General features: G+C 32.6%; 1 protein-coding gene and 1 non-coding gene across 3 annotated transcripts in view; one reads left to right on the top strand and one right to left on the bottom strand.

Moving 5' to 3' along the window:
* Positions 1–26,380, bottom strand: part of LAMA2 (laminin subunit alpha 2) — a 493,622-nt gene that overhangs the window by 457,384 nt on the left and 9,858 nt on the right. The gene's annotated exons all lie outside the window — the stretch shown is intronic.
* Positions 16,068–16,186, top strand: LOC112474449. Its single transcript, XR_003044365.1, has one exon. It is a non-coding gene; the product is annotated as a 5S ribosomal RNA (ribosomal RNA).

Below are 26,380 nucleotides of genomic sequence, written 5' to 3'. Positions count from 1 at the left end.
TTATTATTATTATTATTATTATTATTATTATTATTATGACCACCAACCCCATTTTTATAAATAAGAAAATTGAGGCACAGAATTTTAGTGACTTGCCTAATAACTTGCAAGTGCTGAAGGCTGGCTTTAGAGATCCTGAAGTTCCCACAAAGGTCCAGGAGACCCTTAACTGATCCCACGAGCAGTCGCCAAATGCTCACCTACTGATACCTGGTGCAACATAAGGACCATTCTCCTGTATCATTCCTGTCCCATAATGATGTCTCCTTTTTCTCAGTTCTTTCTACTCATAGGCTGTCCACTGCAACTCAGAACTTAATCATTTATTTTTACACTTCTCTGTAACGTATGTAAATGTTGTCTTGAGCATAAGCCTTTGAGGCAGGATCATATCCCATACATGGCTGTCTCTTTAGTTACAGCTTCAGGCATGAATATAAGTAAACTTTCAGTAAACACTTATTGAGTGATTGAGTCTCAGGCTTCAAGGAATCACTATTGAAAGAAACAACTGGAGAGATTTTTATAAGATCTGGTCACTCTTACTGAAGATTTCACATTAACAAAAGCTCAGTCAATGACACTGAGTTCCACTTATGAGAATACAGCTAAAGGGCCCAAGTGAAAAAGGCAAAGCTCTTTTAATGCATGAAGAATGACCTAATCTTGTTCTTTTTGGTTATTACTATGAAGATTATTTTTACAATAAAATATATAGAGGTATATTTAAGTATGATATCATAGAACAAAATTTCATTTTTTTCCTTTAATAATTATAATTAGGACAATGTAGAAAAATATTCATTGGCTTGAGTCCTTACATTACTCAGAAAAGAATGATTGGTGCATTAAAATGATTTGAGGAAAAAAATATAATGAACAATTGCTGTTTTTTAGAACAAAGTAATAGACCTAAAATGAAAAGAATAAGAATAGATTTTACAATAAAAGTCCAAGTACACTACTTGGAAAGTAACAGCTTAAAAATAACATTCATCTAAAGAAATTTTTATTTACTTAAATTGTTTGAAAACTGGAGTCATGAAGAAATGCTCAAAAGTCAAAATAAATCAAACAAAAGAGAAAAAGTCAAAGTTGATCTTGGAAAAAATAATTTTTAAGATCATTTTAAAGAACATGACTATCATAACATATATATTTTTTAACTTAAGAAATATTCATTGGCAATACTTGTCTTATTGTTTTTCCCAATAACCACACGATTTCTAAAGAGTAAAGTGGCAGTTTTAAAATCAAATGTCATCTTAATTTTATTCATTTATTTATTCAACTTGAAGATTTTCTTTTTAGGCATCACGCAAGAGAATGTGTAATAAAATTTAAGTGAAAGAAGAACATTTCCTGCCTGAAAAGAATTAGTCTACTCAGAACGGTACCTAAAAACTATGATAATTTTAATGGAGATTCAAATCCTTTGGGACATGAGGAATGTGCCTATTGTCCTTTTTTATACAAGGGTCCAGAAAACTCTCATAAAAAATGTGTAATTTGAATTATTACTTAAGGATAGGTGGCAGGCACTTCAACAGCACTAGAAGGAAATGGCATCCTAGATTACAGAAACAGAACAGCAAAAGAGGTAGAAAGTGTTCAGTGGGTATGCATTTAGAGAAACAGCAGGAACTGTTTTAAAAGGAAGTTGAGGTATACATTATGATATGAAGACTAGAGTGAAAAGAATGAGAAATACTAGAAGATTTTGAGAAGGAATTTATATTAGGCATATTTTAGAAAAATGAATAATGATAGAGAATAATTGGAGGGGGAAGAGACTTTAAGGAGAGAAATCAGTTAAGGGATTCTATCACTCAGGACAGGCTAGAATGTTGTAGAACCAGAAATTCCAGAGTCTCAGTAGATTAACAAAGATTTATTTATTCCTTGCTCATACTCCCTGTGATTTTGGGGTCCATGGGAGGAATCGATCCATATCTTTTGTACTCAGGTATCCATCTGGAAGATCATTCATCTCTACGGCGTGGTGAATTGCGCATTAACTTTTAAAGAACTTAATCCAAAAGTAACAGATGTCACTTCGTTCACATTGCATTGACTATGTCTATGTCTAACTTTAGGAAATGAATGGGCAAGTGCAATCCTACTACGTGCCCAGAAGGAGAAGAATGGAAAATATCCACGAACAGCAGTGACTACTTCAAGTGATGATTGTAATTGTGCAGATAAAAGTTAATGAGGACGTAAGCAATAGGGATGGAAAGAAGTTGGGGAATAAAAGAAATACCCTAGAAATTCAACTGAGGACTCGCTGATTGATGCGATATCGGAGAAAAGAAAGGGATCTAGTATAATTCTAAGTACTTATGCCTGGAAGACTATTGGTGTCCTTAGTGGAAATTAGAAAATAAGAGAAGAAAGAGTTGATTGTGGGGGTAGTGGTGGAGAGAATGGGGAACCTCAAAGAGAGAATGAGTACTTGTTGAGTTCATACTATGTTAAGTTATAAGTCCTGGCAGGGATATACAAGTAAAAATATCCAAAGGACAGTTGAAAATTAGCAGTTGGAGTTCACAGAAGAGTTTGAATATGAAAATAAGAATCTTAGAGTCATTGACATAGAAGTGGTGTTTAAATCTATGGGCTTAGATGAAACTGCAAATTGTGCATCATTTAGATTAACTGTATCACATTCTTTAGCCAAGGTTGAGAATATCGATCTTATTTTATTAGCTTCATATTCCTAGAAGAAAATAAACTGCCGATGATAAAAATAATGCAGACAAGAATTTGCAAAGTTATTCAAGAAGGAACACTACTATTTTAAGTATTAAATTTGGTGATAGTTATTAATTTTGAATCCTTCAGGGGTCCTGTGTTAATACAATCTTATAGCTTTTCTATCTCATTCCTAGAGGTCATCATGTAAATATGAAGACTGCTAATCTCCACTAGGATAATAAATAAGCACAGACTTAAAGATGTGCTAAAGATGATCTCTTTATGATTTGATAACGGTTTTGCAATTTTTAAAAAGAATGTTTTTCTTTCCCTTTTCTTTAACATGTACAGACATAAACTGTTATTAGAAATTAATGAAGCAAAGCCTACACGAAGTTCAAGCAAATTTCCTGAACAAAGATTGCTGCTCACAGAAACATTTTACTTGTCTATACAGGTAAATGGGAAGTGATCCATTATTCAGTCAACACACATTACTTTATTCTCAAAATGAAGTTGAATATATAAAAAACACTCCGGGGAGGTTTTTTTTCAAATTATTATTATGATCTGTGAGTGGATATTGAAATAAATTTAGTAGGTCACAACTAGTACTAAAAATAAAGAATATAGAGTAGAAATATTGGAATGCACTGAATGTAATAAGTCTACGTATTGTTTGAAGACATTTTATAACATTTTCATTGTGTGTGTGTTTGGTGTATGTGTGTGTTAGAAAACTGGTCACGATTTAAATATATTTTTTACCCCCAAAAAAGTTTGAAGGCCACTGCTTTAAAGGTGTGAGGTGAGAGGAGAGTGATTGGTGTATTAACCAGGGAACGCTTTAGTCATTTTCGTAAAGACAAATTATCAGCTATGAATCCTATTTTGATAGTCATAGAACATTCTCAGTTCCTTAAAATCCACCAGGTCTTTGAGTCCTGCCGCTTTCAACTTCACATTTTGTGCTTAGCTGATGACTTATACCAAAAATTATACCTTAGAGAATGAATGTATTCGTACTGGATGTCAACCTTAATCAGATTTAGCATGTATATACTTAATTCTCCATTTCGTCTTTGTTAGCTTAAGTGTACCGGGATTTGTTTGACAGTCTTACTGATAACAGTACAACATTATATCTGCTGAATACTAAATCACTTTATTAACTCTGAACTTTATTACTATACTAAATATTTCTAATTGGCAAAGTGGTCTTTATCTACTTCAAAAAGTGGGAGGGACTCAGAAGGTAAGTCATATTTCCTGAATTTATTTTAGAAAAAAATTACCAACTTTAAAAAAGGAGCATAAATATTCAAAATATGGCCTATATTTTATTAATCAAGAGTCAACATAAGTATAAAATAATGGTTAGATATGGAGTATCTCACTGTTATTTTGGATTTCCCTACGATGAAACAAGATAAGCTGTCATTAATTTGGGAGCCTATTAAAGTATTTGAGTTTTGAAACTTTTCGTTCCATTTCTTCATTTTGGGTTAAACCCTAAATATTAAGAACAAATCATATTATTATTGAAGTGTAACAGAAATATCTGGAACTACACATTTGAGGCATGATATATCCTGATCCATGAAACTGTAAACTGTTCATATCTAAAGATTAGAGGCCTAAAGTAGGCTAATATTTGTACTCCAACCTCTATTTGAAAAGATTTTTAAAGAAATTCAAAACAGACTCACAGCTAAGGCACTTTGAAGAACAGTGAAAAGATGTAACTTCACCTTTGAAGCCCAACATTCTACTCACACTCCCAGATAGATAATAGATAGATAGGTGATAGATTAGATAGATCGATAGATGATAGCTAGCTATCTAGATGATAGACAGACAGATATATGATAGATGATAGATAGATGATAGATAGATAGATAGATAGATAGATAGATAGATAGATAGATAGATAGATGATGGATAGATATAGACAGGCACATAATCTTCCATAGAATAGGGAATTTCAGGAGAAGCAATATAGAAATGACAGTAGTAGTAGGTAGAAATCCTAGATTTGGTGGACCATTAAAAAGTCCACCAGTGTATATAGGTCTTTCAGATCCTTTGTTAAGCTTATTCCTATTTTATTCTTTTATTGAAATTGCAAATAAACTTTTTTTCATCTTTTTTCTGAAATTTCATTGTTAGTATATAGGAATGCAATGGATTTTTGTACATTGAATTTGTATCCTGCAACTTTACTGCATTTGTTTATTGTTTCTAATAGTTTTTCGGTGGAGTCTTCAGGGTTTTCTATATAAAGAATCATGTCATCTGCAAAAAGTGGCAATTTTACTTCTTCATTCGATGTCTCATTTCTTTCTCTTGCCTGATTGCTCTAGCTAGGACTTCCAATACTATGTTGAATAGGAGTGGTGAGAATGGGCATCCTTGTCTTGAAGAAAAAGCTTTCAGTTTTGTTCACTGCAGCAATATCCACAATGGCCAAGATATGGAAACAACCAAAGTGTCCTTTGATAGGTGATTGGATAAAGAAGATGTGGTACATATATACAATGAAATATTACTCAACCATAAGAAAAGATGATATACAGCCATTTGTGACAACATGGATGGATTTTGAGATTATCATGCTAAGTGAAATAGATTAGATGGGAGAAGCTGAGAACCATATGATTTCGCTCATATGTGGGATATAAAACTGAAAGCAAAAAACAAACAAGTGAATAAACACTTATGACACAGACAACAGTTTAGTGGATATCAGAGTAAAAGTGGGGAGGAGAAGAGGTAGAAAAGGGTGAAGGGTAATATATGGTGACAAAAAGAGATTTGGCTTTAGGTGGTGAGCACACAATGCAATATACAGATGATGTATTACAGAATTATACACTTGAAACCTATATAATTTATTAACCAATTTCACCCTAATAAATTTGATAAAATAAAAAGTCCATCAGAATAGCTCACTAGAGAAGGACTGTGGAAAAGTCTCAGTCCAAAGGAATTAAGACCACAAAGAATGTGGCAGAGAAAAGAATAAGAAGCTTCTTCAGTTTGGGCCCAGAATGTTTTCCTGCCCCATTTCTCATAATTAACCTAAATATTATTGGACATGAAGAATAAAATGTGCAGTAAGATAGTATTTATGTGAAAAACAAAACTAATCAAAGAATAAACCATATATTGTTATATTAGAATGTTATATTTATGTAAATATATAAAAAAAGACCTTATAACTAAAGAATAAAGATAGTGATTTTCTCTGGGTAGAGCACTAGGATTGAGGATGCTATGTTTAATTATTTTAATAGTGGTAAAATACACATAAAATTTACTATCTTAGCCATTTTGAAGTATACAACTAAGTAGTATTAAGCACATTCATATTGCTATGCAACCATCATCACCATCCATCTCCAGAACTCTTTTCATCTCAAAAAAATGAAAATGTATCCATTCCACAATAACTGCCTAATCCTCTCCCCTCCCCCAACAACCTACCTCTTGTAACCACCAATCTATTTTATATCTCTATAAATGTGACTACTTTGAGTACCTCATGTAAGTGAAAATGTACAATATTTGTCTGGCTTATCTCATTTGGCATAATGTCCTCAAGGTCTATACATGTTGTCGCATATGTCGGATCATCTTTCTTCTATTAAGGTAAATAAAATTTCATAGTATTTTGTTTGTCATTTCATCCATTTTAAAAACTTGGGTTGCTTCCATCTTTTATCTATTATGAATAATGCTACTACAAACCTAGGTGTACAAATATCTCCTCAAGACTCTGCTTTTAACTCTTTGGGGTATACTGCTAGATAATATAGTAATTCTATTTTTAATTTTTTGAGAAGCTGTCAAAATGTTTTCCATAGCTGCTACACCATTTCATATTCCCATCAACAGCATATAAGAGTTCCAATTTCTCCATATTCTCATCAATGATTTTCTTTTTAAGGTAATCATCCTAATGAATGTGAGGTTATCTTCAACCTTTTTACAACTGAAATGCATTTATATATTACTATTGCAAACACAACAAAATATGTTGTGAGACTTGAGTATGTATATTCTGTTAAAAAAAGACTTTTTGGTGTTATTTCTAGTTGATTTTCTTCACTAAAAAAGATGTAATCATAAAAAGAATAACTGCAACTGAGTTGATGTGAAGGGGTAGTTGGCCTGGAGTGGAGTCAGATAAATCATCTACATGCTGGGAAATAACACATCTGTATGCGTTAAACCCACAAATCTAGGGGAAAGTTAGGGAGCACCCTAGCCACTTATGCATTAAGCTCTTACAAATACCTAACAGAGGAGTGTAAATTTTTTATATTAAAGACTAAGAAGAATGCTGGATAAAGTTTTAGTTTGTTATATATGAGAATTCTTTCCTGGGGTATATTTTCTTGAATTGCAATAACTGATAATTCAATTGATAGACAAAATAATACAATTAAAATGTCAGGATGTTTCTTTTACTCTAAAAACTTCAGTGGATATTTTTACTTCCTCATCCCTTCCTCTCCTCTTCTCTCTCTCTTCTTTTTTCTCTTCATTTTTTTCTTCTCTTTTTCTTATCTCCTCCTCTTCCTTCCATCCCCCTTCTCCTCTTTTTCCATCATTGTAAGCAATTCAATCATGTTAGAACTGATCATTAATGAATGTTTAAATAGGAACAATTTTGGATGAAAAGTTTTATTAATGTTTCAGCAGTTCTGGTATAGACAAATATAACACCATGGAAACGAAAAGACGTGTTAATAGCTGTAGATGTGTGAAAAGAAGCTTTTAAAAGATTACTAGTAGGATAAAAAGAAACCATAATAAGAGAGTAGTTAGGATCATTGAATAGATAGGGTAATTTTAATAGATTTTGAAGAATATTTTCTTTGGCCATCATAATTAAGCAGAAACAGTAATTCTCATTAAATATTCTTTGTGGGCCCTACATTTCTCAGTACCCTTGCAGTTAGAAGGGGCCTATGTCTATTCATTGATGATAAAATGTAGATCAGCGGAATGCGTGTGACTTCTAGCTAAAGTACTGAAGAACCGAAATGCCAGTTCTGCCCTACTCTTATTCTCTGCTATTGAAACCATGGAAGCCATTTGCTGATTTGGAGACATTATAAGAGATGGAGAGTGAGGACACTGAGTCACTGGATGGACCTGGATTGGACACTGCATAATTGAGAACTAAACCTTTGTAAGGTTAAGCTATTGAGATTTGGGTTTATTGGTTCCTATAGTACAGCCTAGGATTGATCACACTACTACAGCAGATGAATAATTGTGTTATTAAATGAAAGAGCAGTGGGATTAAGAGCAGTAAAAACCCACGGTAAATAATTTAAATCCTAAATAATTATTCCTCTGATCATTCTATTATTTTCATCTTCATTCTTTTAATATCAAATATATTGGATATACTTATTTTTTTCCCCCATTTAAAATAGCTATATTAGATTCCTAGCACTGTCCTAACAAATAACCACAAACTGGGTGACTTAAAACAACAGAAGTGTCTTCTCTCATATTTCTAGGGGCTAGAAGTCTGAAATCAATGTCTCAAAGGGGTGATTCTTTTTAGACACTGTGAGGAAGAATTTATTCCATGCCTCTTTCGAAGCTACTGGTGGTAGCCAGCAATTTTTGACACTGCTTGGCTTATAGTTGCATCACTCCAATCTCTACCTCCATCTTCATGTGGTCTTCTCCTTGTATCTCTGTGCCTCTCCTCCTCTTCTTATAAAGACACCAGTCATATTGGATTAGGGCTCACCCTAACCTAGTATGATCTCATCTTAACCTGATTACATCTGCAAAAACCCTATTTCTAAATAAAGTCACATTTATAGGTACTGAAGATTAGGATTTCAACATATCTTTTTAGAGAACACAATTCAACCCACAACAATAGCTTGCAAACAATAGCTTACAAGAATAGCTTAGAAACAGCTTTCTGGTTTTCATTTTCTAGAGGTGAATGCTATAAATTCGATTTAAATAGCCCTTACTTTGAGTCACCATTTCAGAAACTGTTTTGTTTTTGTATAACATAACTGTTACCAACTTTAAAAAGGAGAGATTATCTTAGTCCAATACTTTCTCAAATTTAAACATAATTACTTTCTGTGCTTACTGAAAATTATGGTACTATATAAGATGTTCTAATAAGTCTGTGCACTGCAGGCAAAATATAATGGGTTTCAAGCTTTTTAAGTGCCCCTGCTAAGATAAGTGGTAGCAGCAGTGCAAAGACAAGACCAGATGATCAGAAATGGAATGTAAGTGTCTGTCCAAATTCATTTCAAAGCCTCTCAGGTTTTTTTTTCCATTTGTTCTTTTCTTGATACTCAAGATATTTGGTTCTTTTCTGGTCTCTCTTTCTCATCTTCTCCCTTGTTATAGTGTTTCATATTTTCTCAACATCTCTCATAAAAAGTCAGGAGCAGATGTCAAAGTGCAAAGTCACCCTAAAATTATTTTTGTCTCATAAATTCATTCAACACATATATGTATGATTTTGATAACATCTATATAGCAATAAACACTTATTAATCCTTGGGGACACAGTGATGAATAAACTGAGTCCTGTCATGCCAGAATTAATGTTCCAAAAGGAAGCACAGAAATTCTATACAAATATGGTTAAGTGGGAAGAGAATTAGACTGGGGAAGTACAGAGCAAATGTGAGTACAGAAAACAGGGAAATTCAAGCTGGTCTAGAGATCAGGAAATGTTTCTTGTAGGAAATATGTAAATGCAATCGTGACAAACTGGCAAGTATTAGTCAGGTTAACAGAGGGTGTTGCAGGCAGTGACACCATCATGGGCCCAAGCTAAGAGAGACTGCGATATGTTCCATAAAGCCAAAGGAGTGCAGGGTGGCTAGAGCTTAAAGTATAATTTAAAATATGAAAGATGAGGTGGTGAGAGAAGAGGCTGGAGAGAAATGCAGAGGGCAGAGCAGGAGATTATATAATATAATGATCATATAATTCATCACCCAAACCAGGCCACTTTTGAGAATAAAAAAGGACACCCTTCATAATTAGGCTGAGGCAGCAGGTGTAAACTAGGGCTGTCAGATACTAACTGGGATGTATGGTTACATGACTTTTAAACCACATTAATAGAGCTTGGATTTTATACTAAGGTCAATCAGATAACATTACAGTATTTTATACAGGGAGTGGCTCATTACTATCGTATTTTATAAAGCTTACTCTAGCTGAAGTATAACAAACAAATGGGAGAGGGTAAAATGGAAAGCAGGAAGATCCATTAAAAGATTGTGATGCTTTCGAGTTGTCAGATGATAGTGGCCTAAATCATTCTAATGATTGTGAAACTTATAAGAAAATTGATGAAGGAATATTAGGTTGAGCCACATGAAATCGCTGCTGCTCACCATTTTTAACCTGCAAAAGTGGCAGTTTCATTAGGTTCCACCAACATATTTGCAGGATATAGGGCCAGTTGGACTTCTTTGGTAAGTGTGTGCTAGACAAATTAACAACTTGAAACATTAATGTGTTATGTTTTTCTCCCTTGTGGCCAGTACTGGCTGAATCTTAGACTATGAGGGCATTCTTTGATTGAAGAGAATCAGAGATTAGAGACAGGGGGAGGAAGAAAACAACAAATAAAAATTCTAAATCTGTGGTTTTTGAGTCTAAAAGGTTAAAATTCAGGTGAGAGTCAGTTGGGGTATCTAAAAGCAGATGGAATTTGCTCTCCACTGAACAAGTTCCTCCACAGTCCACCATCACTATCCCCTAGACTAGACCAGCCCTTGGACCACACAGGACACAAAAACTGGCAGAGGTGAGAAAAGTCAAACATGGAATCCCACACAGAGTTTGGGGATTAGGAGTGCATAACCTAATGTCAGATTATCTAGATCTGTCACCTAATAAGTGTAACCTTCAGTACGTCACTTAACCCCAAGTTCCTCATCTACAAAATGAGAACAATACTATCTACATCATTTTGAGAATTAAATAAGTTAATATATTTCTAACACTTATAAGAGTATGTGACAAATGTGAACTAAAATATAAGTGTTAGATGATAGTAGTAATAGTAGTTGTAGTAGTAGTAGTAGTGTGACTATTATTATTATCGAGATTGACTGACGTCAATGGTATGTTAAAGTTCAAAACACAGGACACTCAAAATCGCTACCTCTAGATAGTAGGAAAACAGTTGACTGTATATGGCTTATGCATAAGTAGGAACAACAATCCTATGTGTGCCCTGTGGTTCTCAAAGAGGGAGGCAGGGGAAACTCGCAACACTCTTGTGAGTCCATCACTGAAGAAATAGTGCGAGTCAGTTCTTTTGCTAGAGATCATTTGCTAGAAAGCTATGCAAAGTAACCAGTATAGGATAAAATTGTGGGCTAGATGGTATGTGTGGTTGAAGCTAATACTGAAGTTACTTTGAGGGAACTGAATCTATACAAGAAAGGATTTCTGATCTCTACGAGTTGAAGCAATCACAATATACTATCCAAAATGTACAACGCCCTCTCCGAACAACATGTTACATATGTCCACCCTGCACACAGATGCCATGGCAGAAGAAGTAGCAGGAAGCCATGACTCAGTTTTAAAAAGAAAAGTCACTTAAAATTACTAGATTAAATTGAAATTACCTGAAAACCCCTAGATTAAGTTGTATATTCTAAGCAAACGAAGCTCTGAGTCACAAATCAAGTTCTATGTTAGAAATATTAAATTCGCATTATTTTTACAACACTGTGAATACGATACAGGGAATATTGGGTGTAATGGAGAGAATGAAGAAAATGAATACAATGGGTTGGGTGAAAGTGCTTTTCTAGGGAGTATTTAAGGGAAAAGAGCTGGAAGAGAAGTAGAAGATGATAAATGTGCAAATTCTAACTTCCAACATTCTTTTATGTTTTTTAATTAACTCCAACCTCTCTCTAGATAATTCAACATTATGTAGATTTTTATGATAAAAATATATTAAATTTTCAGATAAACACAACCATTACTGCAATGCAAATGTATGTACATTCTTTCAAGTAAGTTTGCTTAGATTCTGAGGGTTTTTCCAACATTTCTAAAGTACAGGGTTTCTACTTTACTAAATTGAATTAAGAGTTTAGAAAATTTACAGTAATAATACCAGTTTTTTGATAAACATTATCAGCTTAGGGAAAATAGTCACTTTTGCTTACTTGCAAACTCCACAGAAAATAACAAAACTAACTTTTCTCTCATACTAGATTGACTCATATAACTCTATAACAATGAGGTTAAAGGGAATAAAGAGGATGAAAGAAGGATATTAAGATATAAAAAGAAAAATATAGAGATATAAAGTAAAATAAAGATAAAAATAGCTGTAAGAAAATGAAATACTCAACACTGTACACATTCAGTAAAGGAGTTGTGGTGAGATTAAAATCCCCTTGGAAAGGACTAGTGCTGATGTAAGTGTTTATTTTCCTTACCTCTAGAACTAAATATTTTAATATATAAATCCTGAAATAAGGCAGGGGAACCTCTTTCTCCAGTGAGGTTACTAGGCCATATATAAAGCAAATAAAATTTAATTTATCCTTGTGGTATGGAAAGAGAGTACAGTAGAAAGTAAAATAAAAGATAAAATAACTTTGTAAATTGAGAACATAGACAAACTCTTAAATAGCTAAGAAAAATAAGGTAGAATAAATTTCTCTATATAATTACAATTATCCCAAGCACTCGATCAATTTCTGGTACGAAATTATGAAAATTTTCCTGTTTGTTTTGCTTATATATAGTTTTTAATTGTAACAAGAAAGTAATAAACATATTACTTCTATTATCAGATGTTTCTAAAGAAGGGTTTTAATTTATATTCTATTTGTGGAAGGGGAAGAGCAAGGAGAAGCAATGAGACATCATGAGATAGAATAAATGAAAAGAAATCCAACATAAAGAGAAGAAAAGAAAGAACAAGAATTATCTGGGTGGAGGTATAGAACAGTGAAGAGTAAGAGTAAACACAAATGTAAAGATAACTGAGGAAGATGGAGAACATCAACACTTCTTACTTATCTTAAACCTAATGCTTAAAAGGTTCCAGTTCTCAAAACTCCACCCTATAACTTATCTACATAATTCCTATTAAAACAGAGAAGAGATTCAGCTTGAAAAACAATGTGTTCCCAATTTTACTTGACCATTCAGATGCAAAAGAAGTTGGGTGAAAAAGCTATGAATCACCTCACAGCCACCATTGTTGGGACACTACAGCTTATAGTTGTGCAATGCCTCTTAGACATTTTGATGTCCTCACTGCTCAAGAAACCCCACCCTATAAGGAAAAGATCTTGGAGATGTATGCAACCAGATTCTAACTTTAAAAGCAATCATTGGATAAAGACAAATATATCACAAGGAAAAAAAGTCTTGAAATGCTAGTTATTTTACGGAAGCATGATCGAAGTGGTGAGACTTTTCAGATTACAATACTCAATTGCCATGCCCAATTTTAAGAGCCCAATCACACCTTTTCACAAGTAATGCAGTCACATAACTAGTAAAGTATTCATATATCATAACCTCAGTGATTCAAATACCAACTGTTTCTGTTGCTAAAAATGGTATCTACATCTAGTATTCTCTCTGATTATTACATTCGTTCTGGGGTCCCTACAAACTCATTGAATGGAAATATGAATCAACAGAGTTGCAATCTTTCAAAAATTTGCCAAGGACTGAAATTGTTGTCCTCCATTCCCATATTCCATTAGTCAAACAGTCTCTTTGGTTATCTGGCTATTATGTTGCCCAGCTGAGACCATGAAACCATTACTGAAATACCATGAGAGGCAAAACTATCATCACCAAGAGAGATGGATGATGACAAACTAGCAGCAAAGAATGGCACAGCGGTTAGATTATAAATAACAGCCAAAAACTTGATAATCAGGCATTAGGTACATACGCAATTAAATATTTCAATTTCGATGAAAATTATATTTAGACTCTTGAAAACAATAGTGACATATTATTATATTATACATCTTATTTTAGAAATAAAGAGCAGACAAGTTATCCCTCATCATAAACACTTGATGGACTATGACCAAATAATTGAGCTTAAATTATTCTCCTACAAGGAACGATTATAGTTTTCACTATAAATATCCAAATGAAGACTAGGGTTTTCTATTGTGTCCTCTGAGGTTCATTATTTATACTACAAATAACTGCCAGGCTATCGACTTGCATAAACATCATTCCAAATTGTGATACAATTCTTGTCAGACAATGTATTTCACGCTGTTTAAGTAATACTCCCATTGAGTGGAGTTATATAAGACACTGCCAACTTTACCTGCAGAGAAACACACTTCAATAGTTCTCACACAGCGTGAAGGCACTTATCATTATTCAAATATAGGAGAAAAGAAAAGGTTCCAATGTTTCTGACATTATAACTGGCTTGTAGTAAACTGCTGTTAAGCAGTGTTCAGTGGGCTGTACTTATCCTACACAATTGGAAGAGATCTCTCATGCTGTCCCATAAAATACTAAGAGAATCAGAAATGCTCTGGGTAGAATTCCTTTCTCAGCTCTCACCCTGTACTCTCATAACAACCACAGACTAATCTGAAAAACAGATTAGCCATTAAAAGGGAGAAAATACGTGAGTATGTATATATGTATGTCAGTATGTGGGGGTTTTTTTTCTTAGAAAAGCAATTTTTTTTCCATCATCCTTTCTGTCTTATTTATGATTCTAAGTAGAATGTTTACAAAATGTTTTGATAAAGGCAAATATATGTTGATTTTCAGCATTTGGCCAAATACTGAATACACGGCACTGGCATTCAGGCAAAGTTCCATATGAAGTAAAGTATTTCAAATTAGACCATCTATCCTTCCATCTCAATCTTATCCCTATCAGCTAATAGGATCTAGCAACAAACTGCTCCAAGTAGAGCTATTTGTAAATGGGTCCAGCTAATTGTTTTAAGTGTTCTGTTACTCAAAATCAGAAATGTACATTATTAAGTATAGAAACATTTGGGGAAAATGGTTTTATTGTTTTTAGTAAAATATAAAAATTGAATAATTCCACATATTATTAATATCCTTTGGAATTTAGAAATTTGTAAAATACTATACAATATATCCTGCCAAATTTAAGAACGCATTTTAGATATTATAAGTTAAAATGTATTTAGGTTCGATAGTAATGAACTCAAGAATAATTAACTCAAGTTCAATTTTCAGTCTGTTTAATTTGCTCTCTTCAGCTATGGCTCAAGTAAAAGAATTATCTTAAGATTCTTCTACATAGAGGAATCCACAAAAACTTACTTTGTTATCTTCCTAAGTGGTTCATTTTTAAAGCTAAAACAAATAAATTTTTCTTTTGAAGTGAACATAGCTATTTCAAAATTAGACATGCTTGAGACTGGACTAGGATGTACAGGGCTCAGGAGCTATGTTGAAATGATATTACGTATATATAATGGAGGATTACACAGTGAAATTATACAGGTTAGCTCTTATCATAAGTAGTGTTTCTTTGATGTTCACTGCACATTTTATTTGCTAATCTCAACATTCACTTTTCTAAAAAATATGCATATATTTTCTAAAGTACAATATCAAATGCACCTAAACACTATTTATTTAAGCAGTATTTATCTCCCTATTTATACCAGGAAGCCAATGAGCATCAAATTAATATAACATCCCCAAAACACATGACTTTGGGGCATTGTGCCAACTCCCCAAAGCAAACCTTGAACCATACAGAGGTATTTTTAAGACAGAAATAAAATCCCTTCCTATACTTCCATAACTGTTAAGGCTGGAAACTATTTTGGTTAACAACCTTGAGAAAATATGAGGAAGTTAGCTTTCCTCTTCTCTTCTAATTTTTTTCTCTTCCATTTCCCTGCAATCCCTCTTTTGTTTTTCTAATTTTGCTTCAGGTTTGCCATATATCTCTACCCACAGCAGAAGAGAACAGCTGCATTTAATGGCACCTCACTCACTATTACAAGATATCTAAGACTTCAGCTGTGATATTAAAAACATATAAAGTCTACATAACAGATAAATTGTCTCTTTTCTTACACAGAAATCTCAATTATAAACACATTTAATTTAGATTAACTATGTGCTGAAGTAATTCCATTACATAAAAATATGTTTATGCCTGGCATATTTTGACTATATTTTATTGCTAATAAGCACATCTAATCTGCTCTGAGAACTTAACTCTGATTGCCTTATTACTGCAGTTATAAAATATCCTGTAGACAATGCCCACAAATCAGATTCCAGAGGTAGAAGGGTAGTAGCTTTAGTCATTATATTGCAACAAGCTAGTCTATGGCCATGCTACCCTGAACAAGCCTGATCCCATTTGATCTCAGAAACTAAGCAGGGTTGGGCCTGGTTAGTACTTGGATGGGAGACCACCTGGGAAGACCAGGTGCTGTAAACATAAAAAATAAAAAAATAATAATGATAATAGTAAGGGATTGTAAGCTGACAAGGTCCTTGCAATCTGTGAGGTCAACCAAGGGTTGCCTTGCCTAAAAAAAACATATATATATATATATGTTGCAACAAGCTAAAGCATTCCATTTTAAAAGGAATTTTATATTAAAATACCTCTTGTTAATAAATAATAAGTAAAACCAAATTATTAATGTCATCTAATCAACTGAAGTAAAGATATAGTTTAAGTTCATATGGATGTTTACCAATATGAAAGTCATAACAAGAAAGCTGGGTAGAGTAAAATTGATCTTTTATTAATATATAAATGTATCTTACTTAAACAAAAAGTACATCACTCAAATTATTTAAATCAATGATGGGGTATCTTTTTCTGTGGCTAAAATAATCAAGTTTGTAAAGTTACTAAAAATACGAAATTTGAAAGTTAAAAAATCTCCAGCTACTTAGAAATGCTAACATTATAATGACCTTTCTCAGTTTCTAAACTCAATCAAAGCCACTGACTGTTCTCCGCATTTCATTTCAATAACACACTATGACACCCCAGCTTTAGTTTTCATAATCTCTCAAAGTGGATACATTTTGAAATTTTAATTTTGAACTTCTCTTTCTCTCATCACAAACTAACCTCTCTCAATAATAAACCTAAACTTAATCTTTTGTTCTTCCATTTCATCAACCTTGTTTTCAATTACCTGACTCTGATGAGCTATACCCAGTAACCCACCCTTCCCTCTCTGGAACTGCACTTTTCCTGATCTGCTCATTAAATTTCTTCTCTTCCATGAGGCTCAGCCAAATTTCATCTCCACTGTGAAACTGTCTCTACTTCTATGAGATAGAAATATTCCCGCTTCCCTAAGAATCTAAAAACATTTTTTGATAACTTTATTAAAGCCCTTTCCACGTACGTATTGCCTATATTAATCTCATTGCATATATGCACTTACTTTATTCTCTACTTACACAATTCTTACAGGAAAAAAATGTCATCTTTGTATGTACAGTATAGAAAACTTTCTCTTATTCATAGTATCTGTTTAACACATTCTTATGTAATGAATAAATTGGGGCATTTCTTTTCCCATTATTATTATTGCTTTACCTATGATGATAATACTGTAAATTAACTAGCCAACAAGTGACTAATAACCTGCTTTAAAAGTTGAACAAAGTCTACTATTCTGTTTTGTATGCATATGTAGAATTTTAATAAAAAAACTTTGCCAGAAATCCTCTTAAAGAATAAAATCTTCCCACACAGAATGAGCTTTAATCCTTATTTTTTCAATTCTCTAAATTAAAGAGAAAAAAGGAAGTATTAGAGAAAAAAGTGACCAATTATGTTATCATTCCTTATCCCGCAAGTCAGCTTACCAAACAATTATGTTGCTAGAAGTAAGGAAACATCACTAGATTAAGATAATGCCTTTGTTTTGGGAAAGTATTTATTATAATATTAAATACATTTTTTATCATACAATCCAGGAATTCTACACCTAGATAATTAAGAAATGAAAATATATGTCCACAGAAAGATTTTTACATAACTCGTATACAGCGAATTTATTCATTATAGCCAAAAATCGGAAACTGTCTAAATGTCATCAACGGGTGTAAAATTAAAAACTGAGCTACATTTAGACATTGGAAACTCTTGGCAATTAAAAGAAACAAAATACAGATGAACACAAAAACACGGATGTTTTTTACAGACATTAGGCTGAGTGGATGAGGGCAGACACAAAAAACTACATAGCTGGTGATTCATATGAAGAAAATTTTAGAACAGATGAAACTAATCAGATAAGAGGTGGAGTGTGGAAGGAGACTGCAAAGAGCAATGGGTGACTTTCTGGGAAATGAAAATGTTCTTGACTGGAGTGGTAGTTACATGGGTGTATACATTTGTCAAATGTCACCTAAATGTATAGGTATGTGTGAATTTTATTATATGTTAATTATGGTTAAAAAGTGTTAAAAAAAAAAAAAAAAAGATTGTGCCTTTATGGCATGCTGTGACTATCTTACAGTCCAGAGGAGCCTCGTTTCCTCAGCTATGGAGTGGTAACCACAATAACACCAGTTCTCAGGGATTTCAGAAATAGTTGAAATGAAGTGAATAAAATGCCTGACATATAATTGGTACTACCCTTCAATAGAATAAAAAAAATAGTTAAAGTTTATGAAAGCTAAATGCTAACAAGAGGTTTAAACTCAACATACAAACTATATTTTCCAAAGAAATCTTATTATACACATCTGCATAAATGTGTGTAATCTAGACATATCAGAGAACAACAATAGTTTACCTGCAAGGCATTGATTAGGCCAGGGCTCTGTACGATGGTCTTCATGAAGGTTGATTTTGGAAACAGTTGCTGTATCCGGTTTAGTAGTTTTACTAAAGGAAGCTATGACTCAGAATATAATGCGTAGTATAGAGAGATTTTGGAAGTTATCTTGTTTCTAGAACTTTATAGCACCATTCAGATGAGTACTTGTCAATTATTTTCCAACTGAACTATAAAACGGTTCATTATTTCATTTAGCTCATTAATTCCTTCATTAATTAAAATTTGCATATGAGCAAAAGAAAAACATATACATCTTGGGAAAGAGACATTATTCTGTTAACTCCCACACATACACAAGAAGGCTAATCTTAAACAGCTGTCTTTTTCTTTAACTAAATTAACAATGCTCATTATATTTTGGCTCCCAGATGCAGAACATCTTTCATGTTAATATGCCTAATTTCTGACCTGGCGATAATGCTAAGAAGCTCAGCAGGCAATGTGGCCTCTAGATACTCTTGTCTTGGGACATAGAAACAAACAAATATGATCCTCTAAATTATTTTATTGTTGAATTAAAATGCTTATTAAAACGGTTGTGAAAGGCATTTCTATTTCAAATCTGTTACTCTAAGTTACTAACAGTATGTCCCCAACCAATCTGAAGAATTAAGACTGTGGGTGGCACAATGATGAAATATAAAGCTGTTTCTTGAAGTTGTTATTTACTGTGACCCTTTTCCCCCAGACAGAAAAGAGAAGAGGAGAAAAAAGAGGAGAAAGAGCGGTGAGGTTTAATTTTTTTTAAACATGTAACCTATTGAATGAATTTAAAATGTTCCTCCCATCAAAGTGGACTAAGTAGTTGTGGCCTAGGAATTGGTCATCCCTGGGTCTCAGACCTTTAAGGAAACAGTGGCTCTAGAACTAACTGCTTCAGGACTATTCTAAGGCAATGTCCCCTTTGGGTCTGGTGCTCTAAGGGCCCTTCTCCCTGACCCACCTAGCAGAAAAAGGGATTCGCTGAAGCTGGATACCTAATTCTGAGATCTGCTAGGGATAAATGAGGAGATCGCAGCACCTCAGCCTCCACAGCAGGAGTTCTGCCATTACATTCCAGAAATATGCATCCAGATAAAAGATTCTATTCTAAGCAAGCTCTATTCCCTGAGCATGAAACAAAAGAACTATTTTAATTTCACTCTTTAGAAAATTGTCCCAAGCACTATCTAAATACTTAATTTTCTATAAGAGCTTCATAATAAAGAATAAAAGAGAGCAAGAGAAATCTACAAGTACAGCTTAAGATCCATAAAGGCTTTATAAAGACTTAGAGAAAACTCACAAAAAACATTTATAATTATATGTTTTCTCTCATTTTTACCCAATTGTTACAAAGACATTAAGAAATATTTTCAAATAATTTCAGAAAGAAAAAAAAAGCCACCATGAAATTAAGCAATGGAGTTTAATAAAACTCTTCTATTCAATAACTATGTAAATCAATAGTTCTTTCTTTGAAACAGAATTAAAAGCACACATAATGCATTTTAATGCACACTATACAAAGACAGTAAGATCTGTAATTCTACTAAATGTCAACAATACTGTAACCCACTTATTGTGGAGTCACTATAATGAAATTCCATTTATAGTGAAGTAGAATGGAAGTTTAAAATTACGTCAATGGAATGTAATCCACCAAATACAATTCCAGTAATAGTGAATGTCTTATTAAAAAGAAATCTTGGTGAAACGATTTCATTGTAAGTCTCCCCTAGCCCTCAAAGGGAATATTCAAAATAACATTGGATTTTAACATCAATACTTTACTAAGTCAGTTAAAATAAATTCAATTTATAATTCCCTAATATATGAAACTATACACAAATCTAAATAAAAACAGACGATATGTGTATATTAATATAAAGCAACACAATATACAAATTCTAAGTTGTGTCTGGTCATATTATGAATGGAATAAAAAAATAAACACTTCAATTAAGTGGAGGAAGAAGTAAGAATTATCTTAAACACACTGATCAAATGAATGGATATTTCCCTCTGGAAACATGAAAAATCACCATTCTTTGAATAAATTAAAAAAAAATATTACATATTATCTATACATTCAAATTTCAAACATCATAACCCTACCATCCCTAAATATTGTTATAATGCTACAAGTTTCATATTAGCTTTCTCCTTTAAAAAAATTGCTACTTTCCATATTAGAGAGAATTTATATAGCCCTGAAATGCATGATTGAGATTTAGAAAATATAGAATTCTATTTCTATCCCTTCTTATTTTTATCAGGTTAAGTGACTCATGTTAAGTACTGATCCCCCTTTATTCCAACTGTAAGGGTATACTGCTTTATAGGCCACAATACTCGAGAGTTTGGCATAGACACATAGTGATGGTGGCAAAACAATAAAACATCCTAGATGCCAAATGCTACACAAATGTAAAGCATATGATAGCCGCACAGTGAAAAAGGAGGCTGTAATTAAGACCATCAGATAGGATTTGATTTTATATCTCCATGGAACTCATGACGACTATGTTATGTAGTAACTTAAATTTAGACATTTAGTTTATATACCCTGTCCTATCAAAAAATTATGTTACCTAATCACTGAACAGAAATTTAAAGTGTTTGTTAAATCCTAGTTTTAGTGGAATATATAACTTGAAAGAAATCTGGTAGTATGCTAATAATTCTAAAGTTGACTACAGAGTTTCTTTATTTTATTCATATTGTCATTTCAATCATTTTCCTTCTCTTACTCTACGAAAAATATCTGCCAAGAAAATAAAAATTAAAATGGTGTACCACTTTTCTATTCCTTTTATGTAAATTCACAATTGAAAATGTTGTCATGGCCTGGTGAGTTCACATTGAAGTTAATCACTGGGTGCTTCGATTGGTATAAAAAAGGAAGAAAACATATATAATTTCAACACAAATTTCACCTCTCCCATCCTCTCAGCAAACAGATGCATAAATCAAGCAAGAAAATAAGAAAAAATTCTAGTACATAATATGATGAAAATTTACAGTATACATAATGATCTGTGAGGCTAAAGTGACAGAAATAGTCAGACAGAGGTGGATTCATCACTTTGGACCTGGAGGAAATGAGATTTTAGCTCCATTTAAAAGTAGAAGAGGAGTTACAATGTTCAAAAGTAAGGTGTGCCAGTGAAAGAGGAAAGCTGTTGATGGCTTAAGCAGTTTAGTAAAGGCACAGAGGAAGAGAATTGTCTTTTTGCAAAAAGTGAGTGAAAATAGATTAATTTGGCAAAAGTAAAGGGGGAATCTTTTCCAAGTGATGAGCCTGGAAAGTGTGGATGCATTAGGAAGGAAACTGGTGAGGAGCTGTGAATATTAGTTTCTACGATATATTTAAAACCATAGTTGGTAAACTTCTAGAAGCATCATTTATACTTAAACATTTAATTGGAACATCATGATCTTATACCTTTCCTTCATGTCCTGGCAAGTTCTATCCTTGTTTTCTTATTTTGTACTTGAGTAGAAATTTTAACAATTTCGGATAGCATTATGTTCTTAACTATCTTCATATTTTTTAATACTTACAAGTATGTGTTCTTTCCTAAAAGTTAGCTCTCCTTTTCCTATTATTTCATCATTCAGTATTTCGTATGACTATTCTGTGTGCTCTGTGCTATGCAATGAAGATAAAGTAGTACGAAAACAAACCTGAGCTCTGCTCTCAAAGGTCTTATTATCCTGTCCCACTTTCTCTCAAATTCACTCTTGTAAGAAAAAGCCCTCATTTACTGAAGGATCGAGCTCTGCCTTGCTTAACATTAGAACTCCATTCTTAAAATAAGTATACATGTACCATGTTTCTTCAACTACAAATTTATTTTATTAATTCTAAGTATGTTATCATTTTGATTGCTAATAACTCCAAGGAAGCAACCACATCTAAGGGCACAGTATATGTGTTATTTGACATATTATGGAGGCCTGGTGAAGTTTTTAAACATTTTTTTTTTTTTCTGAAACGAAAAGGACTTTGGTGATGTCTAAGAAGAAAGGAAGAAAAATGGAAACATGCCAATCAAGTCACCCTACGTGAGTTATCTATATTCTATAACTAGAGTTTACATCCTAAATGGGCATTTTATGTATTGTAATTCTCATCTAAAAAGGATTCACATATGGAAAAGTCTGACTAAGCCGAGAAATATGCATTCCTCATCCAAACCTTAAATATTGCTCAGTTCTTACTGGAATATCCTCAGGGTTGGGGCAGGGGGAATGCATCTCAAGAAGCAAGATAATTTAAATAGTCACACTTTGTAAAATATTTTATTTATTACCTAAGTGGTATTGATAACAATACACCTGTGAACATTATGTTTTAGTATTTGTGATTTAGTATTTAGTATCTTATAAAAATATTCATTCAGACTATAAAAGCATCAGAAAAAAAGTACATGTAAAAATTTTTAATAGAAAATCTTTCTGGTCTATCCAAAAAGAATGACTTTTTTATTCACTTTATAGTTTTTTATTGAGTACCTACCATACACCAGACTAGAGACTGGAGACACAGAATTATTTGAAAATAAAAGACAAAGTGTCCTATCATTGTGAAACTAATTTTAGTAATTTCTAACTGTTAAATATCTGAAAATTTTGGAAGAGGAACTAGTTGATTAAATGCCCTTCTAGCTTTCTTCAATAGCAATAGCTTTTGAAGTTTGTATGAAATATAATTGAATCGGTCTTTTAACTCATTACATAATTGAAAGTAATGAACAGGACAGATTCATTACATACATGAAGCAATTTTGACCTAATTCATGGAATTACATTCAGATGAGCCTGAATACAGTCAGGTGTTAATTAAAACAAAAAATTATGGATCTCCTAGGATCGGAAAAATGAGCTGAGAGTGAATAATTTTGTCGAAAGCAATTAATATCTAAAGATAAAATTTCAGATCCTAGATAGATAAGGGATTTTAGGATAGTGTTGCTTAGTCAGAATCTCTTAGGTAGCACCAAGTCAGGAACTCTATGGGTAAAATCAGCCATTGAAAGTTGAATGAAAAATATTTTGTAGAAGCTTGAGGAAGATGTAATAAAGAGAAATGAAACAAGTATTTCTAGAGAATTTTTAAACATATCATTGTCTACAATAAAGTGCATCTATGGCTCTACGAAACAAATAAAGACAGGATATGAATTTTTAAATATTTCCCTTCCATATCAAATAACTTTTTCTATATTGGGAGGTATATGGCCACCAAAAAAAAAAAAAGAAAGAAAGAAAGAAAAAAAAAGAAAAAAGAAAAGAAAAGAAAAAAATGGAAGGAGGATTAAGTCATGCTATTCGGCAGGACATGGATTCCATACTGTCTTTTGACTTTGTCTAACAGTAAATGATTTCTTACAAGAAAAATAAAATCTGTTAAATATAAATTCCAACCAATACAAACAGCCAATGATTAAAGATAAATTATACTGGAAAAAGAGAGGGCAGGTTCTTGGTTCGAAACACATGAACTTCAAAATTTAGTCATTTAAATTATGATGCTAAAAAGATTCTGCGCAATTTGTCTACTAGTCTGTAAATACCTTACTACCAGTCATGTTCCAATCCATCAGTGTTTGATAACTGAGCTCCGTAAATCTGAATTTCTTGACTATTGGGCAGTGGAAGATAGCTCCTCTGAACAGTGAAAATGTTGGTCAAAGGATAAATCTTTTAAGTCTCTGGACAACATCTCATAACAACTCCAGAGAAAGATCCTAGACCTACCATTTGAGACCTATATAATGGTTTTGATGAGATGGACACAGAAAGTATCTCATTTTGAGTTCCAAATATTACATAACCTTTTGAATTCTTTTTGAAAGCACAAAACTTTCAAAGTTTAGGGGGAAAAAAATGAAATAAACTTCATTATTCAAGAGAAACATGAGTGCAGTGCTTTTAGCAAGGATTCTTCTCTTCATGACAAGCATGGAAGTCCCTTTCTAATATGAATTCTGGAGCTCAATAAGGCTCAAATAACTCGTCTGCTAGTACAAAAGATTCTAAATATTAGCATTCTTTCTTTGCGTTAAACCTTGGTCATGAGGTCACTTTTTAAATCTACCAAAGATGAATATAATATTTCTAATTTGGGGCAAGTGAACTATTTCTATTTCTACCTGGGCAAACAGAAAGAAAACAGGAAAGATGGCATACAATGATTTTGACTTTACATATATTTGTCTAGACGATTTTAACTTTTCCCTGCTTTTCTCCCAGAATAAGCTCTCTGGATTTCCGCTCTTTGGAAGGAAATGGTATCTTTGGTCTGGACTAGATCTGGAGTGAAAACTGAAGTGATTTTGGCTCTTTCTGATTATAGAATTAATCTTTATAGCCTTTGAAGAACTGGTGAAAAATTCAACTATAGTCTAACCCTATAGAGCTCCCAGTGTAGTGCATAGATCCCTGGGAGTCAGTTCCCAATGTCAAAATTCTTTTTATAATAAGATTTAGCCATTCTTTGCTTTTTCACTGTATTGACATTTGCTCTGATGGTACAAAAGTAATGATGGGTTACACTGAGGATGTTAGCATGAGTCAAGGCAAACTATGTTAATCATAGTTTTACTCGTTATCACCACACATTCATAGAAAGAAATAAAAAGCTAGTTTTACGGATGAAGGAGAAACAATTATCAATTTTATTAAAACTTGAACGATAGGTAAATCTTTTTAATATCTACTATACACTGAAATATGATGATAGATTTGAGGGAAAGCAATTACTTGCATTTGAGGAAAAGCACAATTATTTGCATTACACACTAGCCACATTTTTTCATAAAATATCCTTTTTATTCCAAAGTCTTAAAAACTATGAATTTTTGATGGCTGCCAGATGGGAGAGGAGTCGGGGAGAAGAGTAAAGCGGAGGGAAGGGAATAAAGGATACAAATTAGTAATTATAAAATAATCATGGGGATGTAAAGTACAGCATAGAAAATATAGTCAATATACTATAATAACTATGTATGGTGTCAGATGGGTGCTAGATTCATTGGGGTGATCACCTCATAAGTTACATAAATGTCTAATCACTATGTTCTATACCTGAAACTAATATAATATTGTATTCTAATTGTAATTGAAAAATAAACAATTTTTAAAAGATAAAAAATATATAAGTAAATTTTAAAACAGAACATTGCTATAATTTCAGATACTATATTGCAGCCAAACTTTAAAAATCTACCAGAGTTTTTATGTAGAATCAAAGATTTACAGCAATCATAAAGGCATTAAAATAGTTCTCCCTTTTCCGATAACATGTCTATATATTTTGCTGTATTTTTTCACATACTTTAACCGAAACGACATATCATAATAATTTGTATGCAGAGGCAGAAATAAGAATCTAGTTCTTTTCTATTAAGCCAGACATTAAAGCAGTTTGAGAATATAAAAACAATCATTCTTCTCACTATATTTTTTGTTTTGGAATATAAAATTATTTTTATGAAACTATGTTGTTTGTCAATATATAGTTGTTTTTATTACTGTTTTTAAAAATGAATTAATAAACATTTTTAGATTTCCCAATTTTAACTCTCAATATGATAAACTAGCATAAATCACCTTGTTATTTTTAAGAGTATAAAGGGATCTCAACATAAAAGCTTGAGAATCACTGGACTGAATATAATAAGTAAGTTTTATGGAGCACATTTTTCTAACATATTACATATTTAAAAGAGTTTTTTAAAAAATAGTTTATCAATCCCTAATAAGTGCATGTCCAAAAATGAACGATTCCTAGGGGAAAAAATGTTTATTATATCATATTTGAAATATAA

The sequence above is a fragment of the Pteropus alecto genome, unplaced genomic scaffold (genome assembly GCF_000325575.1).
Source record: "Pteropus alecto unplaced genomic scaffold, ASM32557v1 scaffold79, whole genome shotgun sequence".
In the NCBI taxonomy this organism is placed as follows: Eukaryota; Metazoa; Chordata; class Mammalia; order Chiroptera; family Pteropodidae; genus Pteropus; species Pteropus alecto.
This window is presented reverse-complemented; position numbering and strand designations above follow the sequence as displayed.